Below are 16799 nucleotides of genomic sequence, written 5' to 3'. Positions count from 1 at the left end.
AAAGCCAACTGGCTGTTAGCTAAGGCTGTGGAGCAGACTCATTTTATCTCCCTCTCTAAGTGGTCTTGGTGCCATTGGATGGAAGAGAACACCATACCCAGAAGGTGTGTGGGTTACATATTTCCCCTAGCTGAATAAGTGCATCCCGAGCTTTAGAGCCTTCCCAGTTGAAATCCCAGATAAACCCTGATTTGTAACGCCAACAGACTCCTGTCGTCAGCAGGCGGGGTCAAACCTGAGACCCTGGAGCTTAGTGCATGAGCCTCTACCATATGAGCTAAAAGCCAAATGGCTGTTAGTTATGGCTGTAGAGCGGATTCATTTTCTCTCTCTCCACACTACCTACCAATCATCTATCAGGGACTGATTTATTATGTCTTGTCTAGACACGATAAATTGATCCCTGAAAATGCTCCCTGTCGACTCCAGAACTCCACCAGGGCAAGAGGTGAAAGCAGAGTCGATGGGAGAGCCATGGCTGTCGATCCCATGCCGTGAGGATGGGAGGTAAGTCGATCTAAGATATACAGCTTCAGCTACGAGAATAGCATAGCTGAAGCTGTGTATCTTAGATCGATCCCCCCCACCCCCCGCCCAGCGTAGACCAGGCCTAAGTGGTGTCAGTGCCACTAGATGGTACAGAACACCACACCCAGGAGGTGTGTGTGGCTTACACTATGTCTCCGTATCTCGTACGGACCAAGATTCCAGTCTTGGGGAATATGCTTGTGTTTTAATTTTCCCTATCTATAAATGGGAATAATTTGCCTGCCTGCCATCCTCACAAGTATACGCAAGAATTCTATTTTATATTGCCCATTAGTTAATGGTCATCGAGCACTTTGAAAGGAAACAAATGTCTGATATTTTCTTTAGCAAGTAGCAATAATATTTTGCAATTATATCATGCCTTTCATCAGAAGATCTCAAATTCATTACAGAAATTAAACTTAGCCTTACAGCATCTGAGACAAAGGGGGAAACAACTGACTTGCTTCAACTGACAGAGAAAGTTGACAGAACTGGGACTAGAATCTATGAATTCCACTTCCTAGTGCTGTAATCACTTCACCGGTAAAAAACTGATCTACATTATTGACATCTAGTGTTTTATACTTTAAAAACTCAAAGAAATTATTTTAATAAACAAATCAGTGATTGGCCAAATATTTGTGTAAAACACGTTCTTTAACAGCAATTAATCTCACCCAAGTCTTTCTCCCAAAGACAAAACCTTTATGTGAATTCTGCACTATGCATGTGTTCAAAAGCCTTTTACATATAAATCACCTCTAACCTGGGTTATTAATTACATCTCATTAACAGGAGGAGTACTACTCAATATTTGTAGTTATGTAGCAATGTTTCTCTTGATCTGTAATTTCAGCTGCCTTCCCTCCTTCCTCTCACGTTATCTATCATAAACTTGCTCTTCTTCACTGGAAAAGAAAGATTAAAAAGGCACAGCTAATGTTATGTTGGCAGAAGCTAAAAGAGATGTTATACAACTTTATTTCTTAAGGGACAACTGCTAACAAGCAGTCTTACTTTCCCTGTTTTATGAGATTTTTGACTCTCTCCAACAAAAATTAATGAATCTGAAACCTAATACTGTTGATAAGATAACATTTAATAAAGTCATTGTAATAGTCAGTATTTTAAATAACCTAACTTGAGAATCAACACTTGATTTACCCAGGGTTTTCCCCCCACCCCCCGCTCCACCTTCATTATCCATACTATCAATTAACTATCCAATCTAGAGCCTCTGCTGGAAATTTAAAAAAAACATGGGCTCAGTCTCACAAAGAGAAACAGCTAGCAGTTTCTTTACAATCTCTTCTGATGGAGAATAAGAAAATAAACTCTATTTTCAGTACTGACTCTGAGAGAAGACATTACATTATCTTCCCAGACAGGAGGGCAGAAAAGATCAGCAAACAGTGAAATGGAAAGTCATAGACAGTATAACAAAGCACACACACAAAAAAATAAAAATTCCTGGTTTTCTCTCTGTTGTATTACAATGTCTTGGTAACAAATAGTGTCACAAGGGCAAACCCAACTACTTACTGGATTACACTGTGCTACAAACCTTTCAGAATAGTAAGAGAAATATTCTACAGTGCATTACAAATATTTTTAAATTTAAGAAGAGAACTGTTACACAAATAATTTATACTACTACACACCTCTGCCCCCCCCCCTTGGATAGAACTGTAGGATGAAATCATGGAAGACCTGTAGACTTCGTACAAGGTCACCTGACTTCAGTATGACATGCAACAAGTGGAGTCAACAACTAATGTGCTGGTGGTGGAAATCTGGTGCAGAAGCCAATTGGTTGCGGCATAATGTTTGTTTGGGGGTTTTTTGTTTGTTTTTTTAAGTAAAATTTTGTGGCATGTGAAAGGCAAAAGAATATTTTTAGATTGTGTAGACCAGTAGGAAAGTGCTGGCTCTACTGTTGTCTGAGATTAACATTTTTAAGAAGTCCAGAACGACTACTGAAGAAAGCAATGGTGTGGCCTTTTAAGAAACCATGAATTGATGTTGACATAGACAATTTCTATCAGATCTAATATTCCATTTTTAAATTGTGAATAAGATTACAGTGACAACTCTCAGTACATAAATGACTCAGATCTCCTTGTTGCTTGCCCATGTGTACATAAACCTGGATTTGACATGGAGACTGAACTGATTGTGCTAGTCAATGATCTGAAAATGGACAAAGGTATTAGAATTGTCATGTGCCTTCTATGTTAATAACAAGGTGGTGACTCGACTTGTACTTGTGTGTGACTTCAGTCTTCTCTTTGAGAGATAATACAAAGGATAGCTGTGGGCAGCTGATCTGCTTCCCCAGGGCTCCCACCTGTAGAATGTTACAGGGTTCCATTTTAATCACACACACACCCTCCCCCTCTTATTTAATGTGTATATGTGACTCCTAGAAGGGTTCGTGAGAAAGCTCAGGATGCGGTGTTTTCAGCATGTAGAAGATAAGTAGCTTTCTTTTCTAGATATCCTTCTTGACTCATGTTATGGTCAAGCATGTCAACGAATAATAGGGCATGGATGCAAGCAAACCGACCAAAGCTCAATCTGAATAAGACTGAAGTGACAATGGTTGGCTGCAAAAGCACCTGAAGCAGATGGCACAGATAGCATCACTCCTCTGATTGAGGGTGTTCATTCTCTATTAGTTTCCTTAGTTCATAACATAGGGATGATGCTAGCTCTCAAGCAGCTTCTGGGCCATCACATTACAGCAGTGACCAAGATAATTTGATCTGTGCTTGGCCAAAAAGGTAGTGATGTTTTCCATCTAATGCAGACACGGCTACCATTATCCACATCTCTGACTCCTCAACATTAAACTACTGCAATATGTACTATATGGGACTACACCTTAAATTCATTGGAAACAAACACATTAAATACAGCTGTCCACTTAAGCAATGTGTATCACAGGGAGCAGAACAGCACTGTTCCATGATTTACACTGGCACCCTGGTGACATTTAAGATGTTTTATAAATCATACTCAACATTAACTGGCTTGAGACATACCTACCCAAGACACCAGCTCTCTCTGTGTGAGATATTATTTCCTCTGTGAATGAAATAGGCCAGAATGACCATTAGGAGTACCATATGTTATGTTTTCTGGGGATAGCTGAGGGATTGAGTGATCTGTTTCTTGGCTATTTTAAATTACTAGATGAAACACTTATTTCACTTTGCTTCCTATGCTGTGAGGTGGCTATTTTTTGTATGGAATGGGGTTTTTTGATGAATTGTTAGGGCACTCACAGTTTAATCAAAAGGAAACAATTTTACTACAACCAACCAACATTAGAGACTTAGGCAGAAGATGTTAGCTTATTAGCCTGCCAATGACTATCCCAATGACACATAACTATAAATTGGATATTCAAACCAGAATTTTCAGGAGTATGTTTAATATATTTTCATATGAATAAATTAAATGAAAGTAATGTTTAAACTTCTGCTTCTTAAAGGATGGATTTTTATTTTTAGATGATAGAATGGCTAGCCAAAGTTACTAATACAGGGCTGCTTTTGAGATGAGGAGCACATCCTTGCTCACTGCTCTAACACATGCTATCATAAACAGATGGTAAAGGGTTAATGTCTCTTGTACCTGTAAAGGGTTAACAAGCTCAGTAAACCTGGCTGACACCTGACCAAAGAACCAATCGGGAGACAAGATACTTTCAAATCTAGGTGGAGGGAAGTCTTTGTTTTGTGCTGTTTTCTTTGTCCTCTGTTCTCTCTGGGGTCTGAGAGGGATCAGACATGTATACAGGCTCTTCAATCTTTCTGAAAAAGTCTCTTCTATTCAATACTGTAAGTATTAGATAGCAGGCGGATTAGGCATTTGTTTGTTTTCTTTATTGCAAATGTGTATTCTGCTGGAAGGATTTTAACTCTGTTTGCTGTAACTTGTATACTTAGGCTGGGAGGGGGAGTCCCTCTGATCTAGGTGAAGCTGAAAGACCCTGTAACATATTCCATCTTGATTTTACAGAGATAATTTTTACCTTTTTCTTTCTTTAATTAAAAGCTTTTCTTTTAAAACTATTCTTTATTGTATTAATACTCTGCTTTTAGACTCTCAGATGGTCCTGGACTCACCAGTATCAAGTATGCCACGGATTGGTGTGGAAAAATATCGAGAGAAGGGGAGGGAAAAGGATACTTTCTCTCTGTGTTAGGATCACGTCATCTCTCTCATGTGAAGTCTGGAGGGAGACCAAAGATACGTGATGAGACAGGTTGAAAGTTCCCCCATCTCTGTTTTAAGATTCAAGGAGTTTGTATCACAGTGATTCCCCAGTGTAACCCAGGGAGGGGAAAATCTGGGAGGAAGGAAGGAGAGGGGAATGGTTTATTTTCCTTTGTTTTAAGACCCAAGGGGTTTGAGTCTTGGGTCCCCCAGGGAAGGTTTTGGGGCACAGGGAGTGAACCCAAACACTATATTTTGGGTTGGTGGCAGCATGATAAGATCTAAGCTAGGAATTATGCTTAGAAGGAAACAGGCAGGTCCCCACTTTCTGGACGCTAAAGTTCAAAGTGGGAAACAGACCCTGACACATGCAAAGGAGGAATGTGATGAAGTAAGGAGGTCTGGGGTTTATATAAATGAATGCAAAGATAAGTGCAGCACACAAGCCTAAAAATAGCTCAAATGCTGCTCATCTCACTCACATGAGTAGCCCCATTAAAGTCAATGGGACTAGCGGCATGAATAAACTGATTATTTGGACTAGAATAGTACTTTGCACTTATAGCACTCATCATCCAAGGATCTCAAAGAGCTCTACAGTTTTAAGTTACCTACTCTCGCAACACCTCTGAAACCTATTTTACATAAAGGAAACCTGTTGTAAGAGATTAAGTACAGTATCTTACAAACAATATTTCATGCTCATGCAATAAAGGGGTACAAAGATCACTTATCAACAAAATGGATATAGAGCAACAAAATGCAACCCAGAGACCGTCAATGAAGCAGAAAGGAGATCTTATTCTTCAGCTATTCTTTAATACAAGAACTGTCTTTATTTGCAAGCCATCTGCAGAAAGCTATAGGTCAGTTGTGATGTACAAAGTACTTCCTTACATATATGTACTTTGCAGTCTTTTTTTCTAAAAAAACAAACTAAGGTTTAAAACTAATGCAAGTTCCCCCATGACATCAACATTTCAGCAGAAACAATCCTCAGGGAGCAGTGTGGTCTCTCATGGCAACTTAGTTTCAAAACTCATTATTTCCTGCTTAGATTCTGGGGGTGTGGTACACTTTAAACATATATATTACATTATAACTTCACCTCTAATGTTGTAACCTTTGCATCCTTCTAAATCAAACGTTAGGAAATTCCAGCAGTAAGATTGCCTGTGCAACCTTAATTCGGCCCCCTTGTGTGTATGCAGTGAGATATGACCTTTAATTTCACACTATTTTTTCATTCAGGGCACAAGATTAATGATGCTTCTTGAATGGGCAGTTACTTTCTTTAAAAAGCTAAATCAGTACATGGCCGCCACCCTTATTTTACTAAAGCTAATGTTAAAAAAATTATATAACGTATAGATTGGGAAAGAGTGTCTGTACATCTGGGTATAGTGCTTAGATTAGATTAGATTTCAGCTGCAACTGGGAATATACAACACTTCTCCAAGTTTGCTCCAGGTGTCTCACATTGGGCACACAGAAAATGAGGAATACACAGTTAGTGTCCACTTGTGAAAATGTATGGTTTATATGACTTGCTCAGTATTATTCTGTGCAGAGGCAGGAACAGAATTCAGTTCTCCATGACAGCATTCAGCTACCTCAGTCATGAGCCCGTGCATTCTCTTCCTATTGTTTCCTGCATCATTCACGACACACATTCCAACATAAAAGGCAGATATCCAACAGAACCAACCCCAAATTCATTCACACAGCAGGTCCACTATCTACACTGAATAAGGGAGGGGTTCCTTAGAAAACAAAGTATCTGATCATGTAACTACAGGCTGTATCATAATGCATATGCACAAGAGGCTGAATTAAAGTTACACAAACAACCTTAATTCTGGTATTTCATGACTCTGCAGCTGTAACATTGTACAGCATTTCCTATATTTTTAAAAAGCAAAACAGAATCTCCATGATGGGCAACCAATATTGACAGCCACGAGTCATCAGCAGGGTTGAAATCTTTAGAGCACAACATAAGTCTCTAACACTGAAGCTAACTAAAGTAACTTGTAGCATTACCAAGCTTTTATTTTCTTTATGGACCAGCCACTACAGGGTGATGATATACACTTAGCTGTGAAACCTGTGGGAAATTTGCTGAAGAAGAGGAATGTTGACACACTTGAATCCTAGGTTCAATCTGAGGTTCTGGAAGAGAGTGTGATTTAGTGGTTGTAGACCTTTCTACCCTTGTTTCTGCTCCCCTCTAAACCTACCCACCCCCAGCTCCTTTCTCTGCCTCCCTCTGCTCCTCACCCAACCACATCTGAGTCAAGCTGCTTCCTAATTCTCCATGCTGCTTGCAATCCAGCAGGCAGAGCATTAAGAGCACAAGAGACTCTCATTGCTCTCAGCTCTGATCCCTGACACCACAGGAGCCCCAGCTACCAGGAAAGACAACGGTAGGAAAAGTTCTGCTCATCCCTGAAACAGGGCATGCTGTGTCTTTCTGTGATACATGAACAGTCTGGTCAGCACATAGGAAGGAACTTTGTGGCTATGGAGCATACTCCCTACAGATCAAATCTTCAGAGAATTTAACTGCCAGCTTCTAACAACCTGTACCGAGCATGTGCAAACTGCTATATTCAGAGGCTTGTAATCTGGCCAAATTTGGCTGGATTTTCACAGGAATTGCAAGAAGCATATTCCTGATGTTGGGATGGCCTCTGCAACCCCATCGCCACCCCCATCTCAAGCCCCGGTTTCAAAATATGGAGGTACAAAAGCTTCTCAACAAAACTATTTAAAACAATATGCATGGAGGTGGGAGGGAAGCATTCTTCTCTGATATCGTTCTTGGAAACTGCTGAACCATTTTAGCTGAAGCTTAACAAAAGAAGAGTGGTTATTCTGGACATCAAATTGTATTTCTACATTTCAGTGCCCAAACTGATAGAGAGTGTATCAGCTCTGCAGATTAATAGTTCCTTGTTCTCAACTCATAAGAATTAGAATTTCTGGCAATTACATTTTTCTCTGCCAAAGAGTAACAAAACATGGTATACATATGGGGGAGCAGGGATCAGAAGAAAACCCTTTGTTGCACATCACTTTCAGGCCACTTATGGTTTTGCTGATCAAATTTGCACTCAGGCATCTTCTACAAAGCATGACTGTTTTCTCTATAGGAAATCCATATGGTCTATTAGACACGCTAAGTCCATGCTAAGATGGATTTGAAAGGTTAAAACTGCTTCTTTAGATTATAAACTTGAAATTGGAGTGCAACATGTCCTACTGAACTGAACTGGAAGCTTGTCTGCATGGTGCTGTACAACACAATACCAGCCTTTAGTGCTTAATGTATTGAGTTTTGTTCTTGTTGTTGTATTAAATGGAATCTCTCTAGCAGTGTTTCTCAAACTGGGGTTCCGAAAATTGACAAACTATAGAGCAGTGTTTCTCAAATCGAGGTTGCTGCTTGTGTAGGGAAAGCCCCTGGTGGGCCGGGCCAGTTTCTTAACCTGCCCCGTCCGCAGGTCTGTCCAATCGCGGCTCCCACTGGCCGTGATTCACTGCTCCAGGCCAATGGGGGCTGCTGGAAACAGCGTGGGCCGAGGGATTTACTGGTCGCCACTTCCAGCAGCCCCTATTGGCCTGCAGCGGCAAACCGCGGCCAGTGGGAGCCGCGATCGGACAGACCTGCAGATAGGGCAGGTTAAAAACCGGCCCGGCCCACCAGGGGCTTTCCCTACACAAGCAGCGACTCCAATTTGAGAAACACTGCTCTATAGTTATGTCATTTTTCTGGATTTACCTATCATTGCTGATTGCCAAATTAAGATACAGCTCTACTAGAAACAGAAAGAATAGAGGAGGATTCTGGGTACCAGTTAGAAATACTACTCTTGCTATTTTGGTTAAAAATGTGTTTCATTGGCTGAAGTATGTTAGTATTAATCAGGTGCTCTCCTTTTCCACTTTCTAGCACAAGCGGCACTCATAATCTTGGTGAGATGTACTTCATCCTCACCCAGTTTCCAAATTCTAACTATTAACTGGCAATTTATGGATAAGAATTTGTCTTAAATTACCTAAAATTAGCTGCTTTTGTGAAAAAGATCTATCAGTCACTACAAAAAGCAAGCCTCATTTTAACCTGACTCATGTAAGGAGTTAACATTGTTAACAACAACAGAGACAGCTCTGTCTAAATGAATACATGTCCACATGACATTTAGAGAGCATTTGTATCTACACCAATATGATAACAAGAATAGAAACCCATCAAATAGCTTGCCTGGCAGCACACAAACACAAAAAGCTACCTTTGAAGACCCAGATTCAGTATCACATTAATGGCAGTTCAGAGTGCCACAGCAGTAATGCTCACTCAAGAAAGAAGAAAGGAAGAAGAGAGCAGACTGCAGAACGCTTTGTAGCATCTGCACATATATTGGCATTATGATCACCAATGATGCTCTCCAGCATTCTTGGTCATTGGAATAGTGTTGGTTAGTGTAGCAACGGACAGCTGAAGCAAAGCAAGAAACAACTAAATTGCAAGACTACCATAAAGACCAAGAACAGAAGGTGAAAATACAGATGACTACTGAATACTCTCAGCTGCAGAATCAAGATGTGGCTTATGTGGAAACACAGCAGAAGGAAAAAAGCAAGGTTCACCTATCCTTCTAATGTTGGTCATCTTTTCCTCTTTGTAACACCTTCCCCTTTCTAACATCACCTTATAGGAATAAACAACATTATAATCGGACTGTCTGAGCGCAGATCAACTCTTCTAATTCTAATGGAGAGCATTTTTAATTTGAGGGTGAAGGAAACAGAGAACACCTTAGCCATCTCCCCTCCATCCCATATTCAGTGTTCTAGGCCTGATTTGCACCTAAAACTAGGTTGACCTATCTATATCACTCAAGTCTGTGAAAAAAATCCCACACTTGTGCAAAATAGTTAGGTCGACCTAAGTTTTAGGTTGAAACCAGGCCTAGATGCAGCTAGGTTGACAGAAGAATACGTCCCTCAACCTACCTCTGTCTCTTGAAGGGGTGGATTTAATACGGCAATGGAAAAACCTCTTCTGTTACTGCAGTACGCGTTTAAGTAATTTACAAGGTTACTTCTCCTCCCTTTCACTAAACACTTTGTACTGACAGATCATTCAAACTCCCAATTCCTACAGCAATTATGAAAAATTTAAAATGCAGCATAGCAATCTGTACTTTTGCAACACTCAACAAACCAGATTATATTTAGGGAGATTTATCTAATAATGTCTATTAATTTACATAAGCTGAAAGGATGCTTTACATGAGTATTTCAGGATATGGCTCCCTTTACCATAGGGTGTCAAAAACGTTGTAAGCTTCTTCAGGAAAACAAAGAAAAAAACGAGGCAGCAGTTTTAGTTTTCTATCCATTCTACCTCTTCCTTTCACCTAAAGTCTCCAATATTTCTACTACAAGATCCAGCTGATGACACAAATGATTCAGGTGGGAGAGTGAAGACGACAAATGATCCATAATGCCACCATATTTCCAGTGAAAGGTGCAATTGAGCTATCAGAAGCCTCCTGTGGTCACAAATTATTTATCAGCCTCTAAAATGTAGCTAGCATAGACACATTACTGAAAAAAGGAAAGATTTGGCATCTGCCCCCAGTGAGCTCCATCTAGACGGTGTAAACTGTGAGCTGCCCAGGTTGCACTGTGATATTTATACTCTGAGGATGCACCAAATATGTGCAACTCAGATGGTGAAACGTGACAATCAGTGCCCACTGGAGCACTCTCATACCCCCTTTTACCTCTCCCCTTCTCTGTTCCTGAGTGTTCTAGGGCAAAGTGCTCTGATCACCTCAGTTCCTTCCTACCACCTCTTCAGTTATGAGCTATAATTAAGGCTCCTAGGAAGAGGGAAAGGTGGGCATGTAGTGGAAATGTACAGAGTCCATCATAAAGAACTCTGTTGACAAGTAACCCCTGTTTCTCCTTCAAGTGGCCTCTGCATATTCCCACTCCTCTTCCCCTCTTCCTCACAACCTCAGTTATAACCCATGACTGAGGTGCCAGTAGGATGGAACTGAGGCAGCCAAAGTGCCACACCCCCTTTTATAGCCTTGCCTTAGAATATTCAGGGAACAACGAGAGAGGGGCAAAGGGAGTATGCAAGAGCACTCCAACAGACACTGCGTATCAGGTTGTACCATCTGAGGCTACTTCTACACTATATACCACTGGTGGCAGTGTGCAGTCTACTTGTGGGTACACACTGCAGTGAAAAGCACACTGCATCCACACTGTGGTATGTAGATACACATGCCCGTGAAAGGCTCTCGTAGAGGGGATGCAGCAGAAAAAGGCTCAATCAGAGCCTCTCTCTGTTGCCGGACTCTTTCACTATGGTGGGGTAAGGGCTGCAGCAGCAGGAAGTTGACACAGCCTTTCCCCGCCATCTCCCCTGCCACAGCTTTTCCCGTGGCCAGAGTTTTTTCCTGCAGCACAGAAAGGCTCCAGCAGCAGCACAGTACACTGCTAAAAATGGCGGCACAGCCTGGGTGAGTAGAGAGCCACATAGGGATGTACTTGCGTGCATACCTGTCTCCACCCTTCAGGCACGTCTTTACTCCCCTAAGTTGTGCCTCACCATATACGCTGCTATTTATACCAGTGCAAAGGGGGCTACATGGGTATATACACTACACATTGGTGAAAGACACGTGTAACACAGACACACAAGAGCAAACAATACGTCAAACAGAACACAAAACACACTGTTCATTAGTTGTGGCTCTTATTTCTTATTAAAGCTACACTTAAAGATAAAATGGAATAAGGAAGAAAAATTTCCCTGCAATCTGTCCTGCAACATGTATAAAACACTATCACAAATTAATAATTGATAATCATGTCTGTAGCTGCAGAAAGGCAGTAAATTACACATTGATTAATGTGTATTAGTCCTTTTGGATCCGAACCTCTAGCTCATTTGGAGTTCTATTTACATAGCACAAACGCACAGCTTTAAAAAGCAGGATTCAAGTTCTCTGTGTAAAACCTACCAACACCACTATATGGCAAATATTTTTCCAGGAAGTTCTTCCTTCACAGAAAACTATCTTGTGAGGGAAGTTTACCAATTATTTTCCAAGTTTCTTTATAGTACTTAATATTTTATATATTTGTTTACTTTATTTTTGCATCACTTACAGTATCAACACAACTGGGAGAAGGATGTGTTTGTTGAGCTGTTGCAGAGACAGAAGAGAAAACAATACATTGTTTTGGCAATGTCTCAAAGTCCTCTTTTAGGGAAAAGGCTAAACTATTTTCACTGCTGAAAAATGGAATCCATCAACATAGAAAACTATATATATTCGGAATTTCTTTACCAGTGTTACTAGAACCAACTTAATACATAAAGAAAAAATTATTTAAAAAAAATCTAGCTTACTTTTAGCTGTTTAAATTGCTTACTTTCTGCATTTCACTCAGTTTGGACAACAAAACTAAACTAGTCAGTTTCACTGTCAGGTTCTCATGAACTAGCACAGTGCTGCTTGGCCAACATGCCAAAAATGCTATATTTTTAAAAAAATAAATAAAAACATCTATTTAGAACAGATTTTTATAACGTCCTCTAAAAATAATCTATATTGTTGTTTTCAGCTACTTGAAAGAGTCTTTAAAACCAGATCCTGTAGCAAACAAACTCTCTTTTAATTACTCTTATTCCTTAGCGTTCTCAATCAGGTATTAGTTTTAATCCAATCTAACACAAACCTCTCTTCTTGTCACTAGAAAGGATGCAATGTTACTAATTCTCATAATTCTATCACGAGTCTCACAATATCTGTTGTTTTTCTTAAAGCCTCAGCTCCAGAAATTATGATTAAGGCTACATTTTAATCATGGGTACTTTTAGTAAAATTCATGGACAGGTCACGGACAGTAAACAAAAATTCACAGGCTATGACCTGTCCATGACTTGTACTATATACCTCTAACTAAAACTTGGGCTGAGGGGCTGTGGATTCTAGGGGAGTGGGCCAGGGGAACATGGGTGCTGGGAGGGGTGGCGTGTGGCTCAGGACCCTACTGGTGCTGGGGGGAGGAGAGGAGGGTTGGCAGGCTCCCCAACTGGCTCAGCACAGCTCCCAGGAAGTGGCCGGCATGTCCCTGCAGCTGCTAGGGGGAGGGAGGGCCAGGAGGGCTCCGTGCACTGACCCCGCCATGAGCATCAGCTCCCACCACAAGTGCCAGCTCCGCAGTGCCTATTGGCTGGGAACTGCAGCTAATGGGAGCTGTGGGGACAGTGCCTGCAGGTAGGGTCAGCGTGCAGAACCCCCTGGTCTCTCCACCTAGGAGCTGCATGGACATGTTGGCCACTTCTGGACACAGGGGCGGCTCCAGGAACCAGCACGCCAAGCGCGTGCCTGAGGTGGCAAGCCACAGGGGGCACTCTGCCAGTCGCCGCGAGGGCAGCACGCAGGCTGCCTTCGGCAACATGCCTGTGGAGGGTCCTCTGGTCCCGTGGCTTCGGCGGACCTCCCGCAGGCGTGCCACCGAATCTGCGGGACTGGGGACCTCCCGCAGGCAAGTCGCCGAAGGCAGCCTGCCTGCCATGCTTGTGGCGGCAAAATACCTAGAGCCGCCACTGTCTCGACAGCCACAGCCTTCCCCTGAGGTAAGCGCCGCACCACATCCCAACCCCCTACCGCAACCCTGAGCCCCCTTCCCGCACCCAAAATACTGCTGCTGCTGGGGAGGTAAGTGGTGGCCCAAGACTGCCCCAGCGGTGGCCAATGTAGCTGGCCAAAGGACAGCCCCAGAACCAGTTGCACTGGCCACTGCAGAAGTCACAGAAAGTCACGGAATCCGTGACCTCCGTGACAGACACGAGGCCTTAAGTATGATTACCAGAAAGTCTTAGCTTTCATGTAAAAAAGAAAAAAGTTTAAGTTTCCAACTCGTGGGATGTGAGCAAAGAGTTAAAAACAAAACAAAGCCTAAAGGCTTAAAACTAAAAGGCAGAAAAAAAAGACACTGCCCCTTTCAAAAACCTCATGATTCTTTGTTGTCTCGTTCATGATTTTATGAATGACTGGTTTGGCAACACTGTTCTTTACCATGGAGGAAAACATTTCAAAGTTCTAAAACTTCTACCAAAACCCCACGCAAAAAGAATGCAGCCACTATTCATAACTAGGGCTCTGCATACCCCATGCTTCTGTGGAATCTGCTACAGAATAATGGCACAAAAGCCAAGCTCTTAAAAGGAAAACTGTTAAGTATCCTAGCCCTTAAGGCTGCAAAGGGCACCTTCCACAAGTGAATGACACGTAAACCTATAAAATGTTGACTGAAGTCTGCAGTCATCCTAAATATACCCGAGACAGGTGAAATACTTCAATGCCTCACATAAATGAACAATTTAGAAATCTTAGGCCCTGATCCTGCAAAGAATTATGTACATACCTAACTTCATACACTTCTATTAACTTCAATAAGACCACTGCCTGGGGGCAAAGTTAAGCACATGTATTAGTATTTGCAGCATCAAGGCCTGATTATGCAAATTTAAGCCCAGATCTTTCACTTTCACATGGAGCTGGGTGCAGGATTGCTTCCTTAAAATGTAAGTATTTTCCCAATGATAATGTGAACATCTTGTTCACATGCTTAGCACTACCAGTACTGCCTCTCCACATTATTACCAGGTGCCAAGAGCTCAAATTCTCCCTGTTCAACTGTCCAAACCTTCAACTTCCATCCTGACAACTTCTGTAATACAACTACACATTTTAAACACAAAACTGTGAAGAACAATGAAAATTAAAAATTAATGGACAAAGTAAACATTTAATTTAATATCAAATTAAATATCAGAGGGGATCTATCATGACTGCTTTCCTGATTTTCATACTACATTAAGAACTTTGTTTTTTTTAAATTTCTCTCTAATCTGCTATATTTGAGTGCTGTAGAACACAAAGGTCATGCCACAAACCTTAGGTCAAGCTTGCCAAGGAGCACACGTATAACAACGAACCTTTATATATATATAATTATGATGATTATGGGCCATAAGTGATTACTCACTGTTCTATTCAGTCCAAAAATAGTTTTATGATTAGAATCCTGGGCCTACTTCTTTTAATAACTGAGACATTACTAAAATGGGAAACAAAAATTCAGGTATGGACTATGGTTAGTCTTTCAGTGTTAAGATATTGAATAATTAGTCTTTCAAGATATGTTTCCAGTACAGTGTAAAACAACTTACATTTGTAACACTATTAAAAACATTTTTAGTATGAAACAGAATTATTTCAATATGATCTTAGACAAATTAAAAAATTATGGGGTTTGGGTTTTTTTAAGGCAACTAAAATATGTCAATCATTAAGCAAAGGATCAGAGATACTGATAGTTATAGTTGACAACGATCATCCCCAAAAGTGAATCTTTCTGTACAGACCAAACAAATTGGAGGTCCTTAAACTTTTATGATTTCATGTAATTCATACTCTCACTTGACAACTTTTTTCAAGCATATCACTGATTTTTTTTTCTATGGAGACATACACAGGCATGGGACAGAGCTCCCAAGAAACTCCACAAGCTTCCTCTCACAGAATTTCCAACTAGTATGTCCCACAGGAGAAGGTTACTGAGGGCTGAAGAAGCAGCAGGCGATGTTGGCCTACAAACACTCCAGAACATAGTGATCCTAGAGGAGCTGTGCTGAACCTCCTTCCGTTGTTACGCAAGAAGCTGTACAGACTTTGTGAGAGTTTGTTCTACTTGAACTACTACAGAATATGAAGAGGAATATGCCCCTGAAGATGGCCACTCCCACCTCTATCCCCAAATATTAATGAAACCCTGATACTGGACAGTACTCACAGAGTGAGGTATGTCACAGAGCAGGAGCTCTCCATTCCATATTTTGTCTTTTCACCTTTACAAGTCAAAGAGGCACATAGCCCTAAAATCTTTTATCTCCCAAAAAGAAGGCAATGTTCTTACTAATTTCAGATAGTACAGATGTTCTTTTAGGAGTCAGTTTGTATGTCATCGTAATTAGCATTAGGAAGTGTTTTGCGGTGGGTGGGTGTATATATATATAATCTCAATTATTTGGCAGGTTATATCTACTTAAATTTACAACTAATGGACCTACTTTGTTTTTACTATGGCTTGGTTGCACAGGTTTGAGACCACAGCTAGCTGACAAGTGCAATAAAATGTGAGGTTACAGCTAGCACAGATTCAGAATAGGGTTCCCACATAGCCATGCATTTTGACAGTCTTGTAAGGAAGGATCTTATTGGTACTGTTGTTCTGTTCCTACACCCACTGCTTCACTAGCTATACCAACAACAACATCTCATTAGCTCCACATTTTTGTTCCAGTCCAGTTTTATGGCATCTTGTTTTCCTTACCATGAATTATTGACATAAGAAGTGTTGACTCATGAAGCTCAGATTACAGTCAACTTTTATGGTACACAAAATTATATCACCTTCTTTAAAACTTCATGTAAAGGGCGTGTCTCTGTGTGCACCGTATACCTGGGCTCCAAGTGGGAGAGCAACAGCACAGGACTAACCCTGCCGTAAAGGCGTTTCATTTTCTGCTCAGAACACGCCAGGTGTGGGACAGCCTCTGTACACTGAGTGAAAGTGACCAGGGTAATGTTAGTTTCACTTCAGCGTAGGAGCAACACAGAGGACACCTGAGGGAGAAGGTGAAAGGTCAGCCCCAATTTTCAGGAGAGCCAATGGGAGCAACAAGAATTAACAGGTAACTAAGAAACTTAGACATAAATAAATTAAAAAAAAAAAACAACTTCCCTTAGCTGTCCAGCCGCTTTCACGTGGCTGCATGGACACCAGTCAACGCATCTCCTGAGGCAAGTCTCGCTCTGCCCATTGTAAAGCTGTTGCAGAGCAAGGCAGCGCCAAGAAACTCCCCATGCCCTGCCCCCCGACGGCCCTGCCCGCCCCCCACTCACCTGCGCCAGGAGCCCGCTCTCCCCCGCGTTCACCCG

The 16799-nt window shown here is 41.4% G+C and overlaps 1 protein-coding gene across 9 annotated transcripts in view; it reads right to left on the bottom strand.

The window, feature by feature from the left end:
- The window catches only part of BLTP1 (bridge-like lipid transfer protein family member 1), a 228022-nt gene that overhangs the window by 210811 nt on the left and 412 nt on the right, over positions 1-16799 (bottom strand). The window contains exon 1 of one of the 9 annotated variants that reach the window (XM_075066259.1): positions 14460-14526. The exons of the other annotated variants lie outside the window; for them this stretch is intronic. The gene's annotated coding sequence lies outside the window, so the exon portion shown is untranslated. Of the gene's footprint in view, positions 1-14459; positions 14527-16799 lie in introns of those variants that run through there. 9 annotated transcript variants of the gene reach the window in all.

Source organism: Chelonoidis abingdonii, chromosome 5 (assembly GCF_003597395.2).
Source record: "Chelonoidis abingdonii isolate Lonesome George chromosome 5, CheloAbing_2.0, whole genome shotgun sequence".
Classification (NCBI taxonomy): Eukaryota; Metazoa; Chordata; order Testudines; family Testudinidae; genus Chelonoidis; species Chelonoidis abingdonii.
Note: the sequence above shows the minus strand (reverse complement) of the source record. Positions and strands in the feature narration are given on the sequence as shown.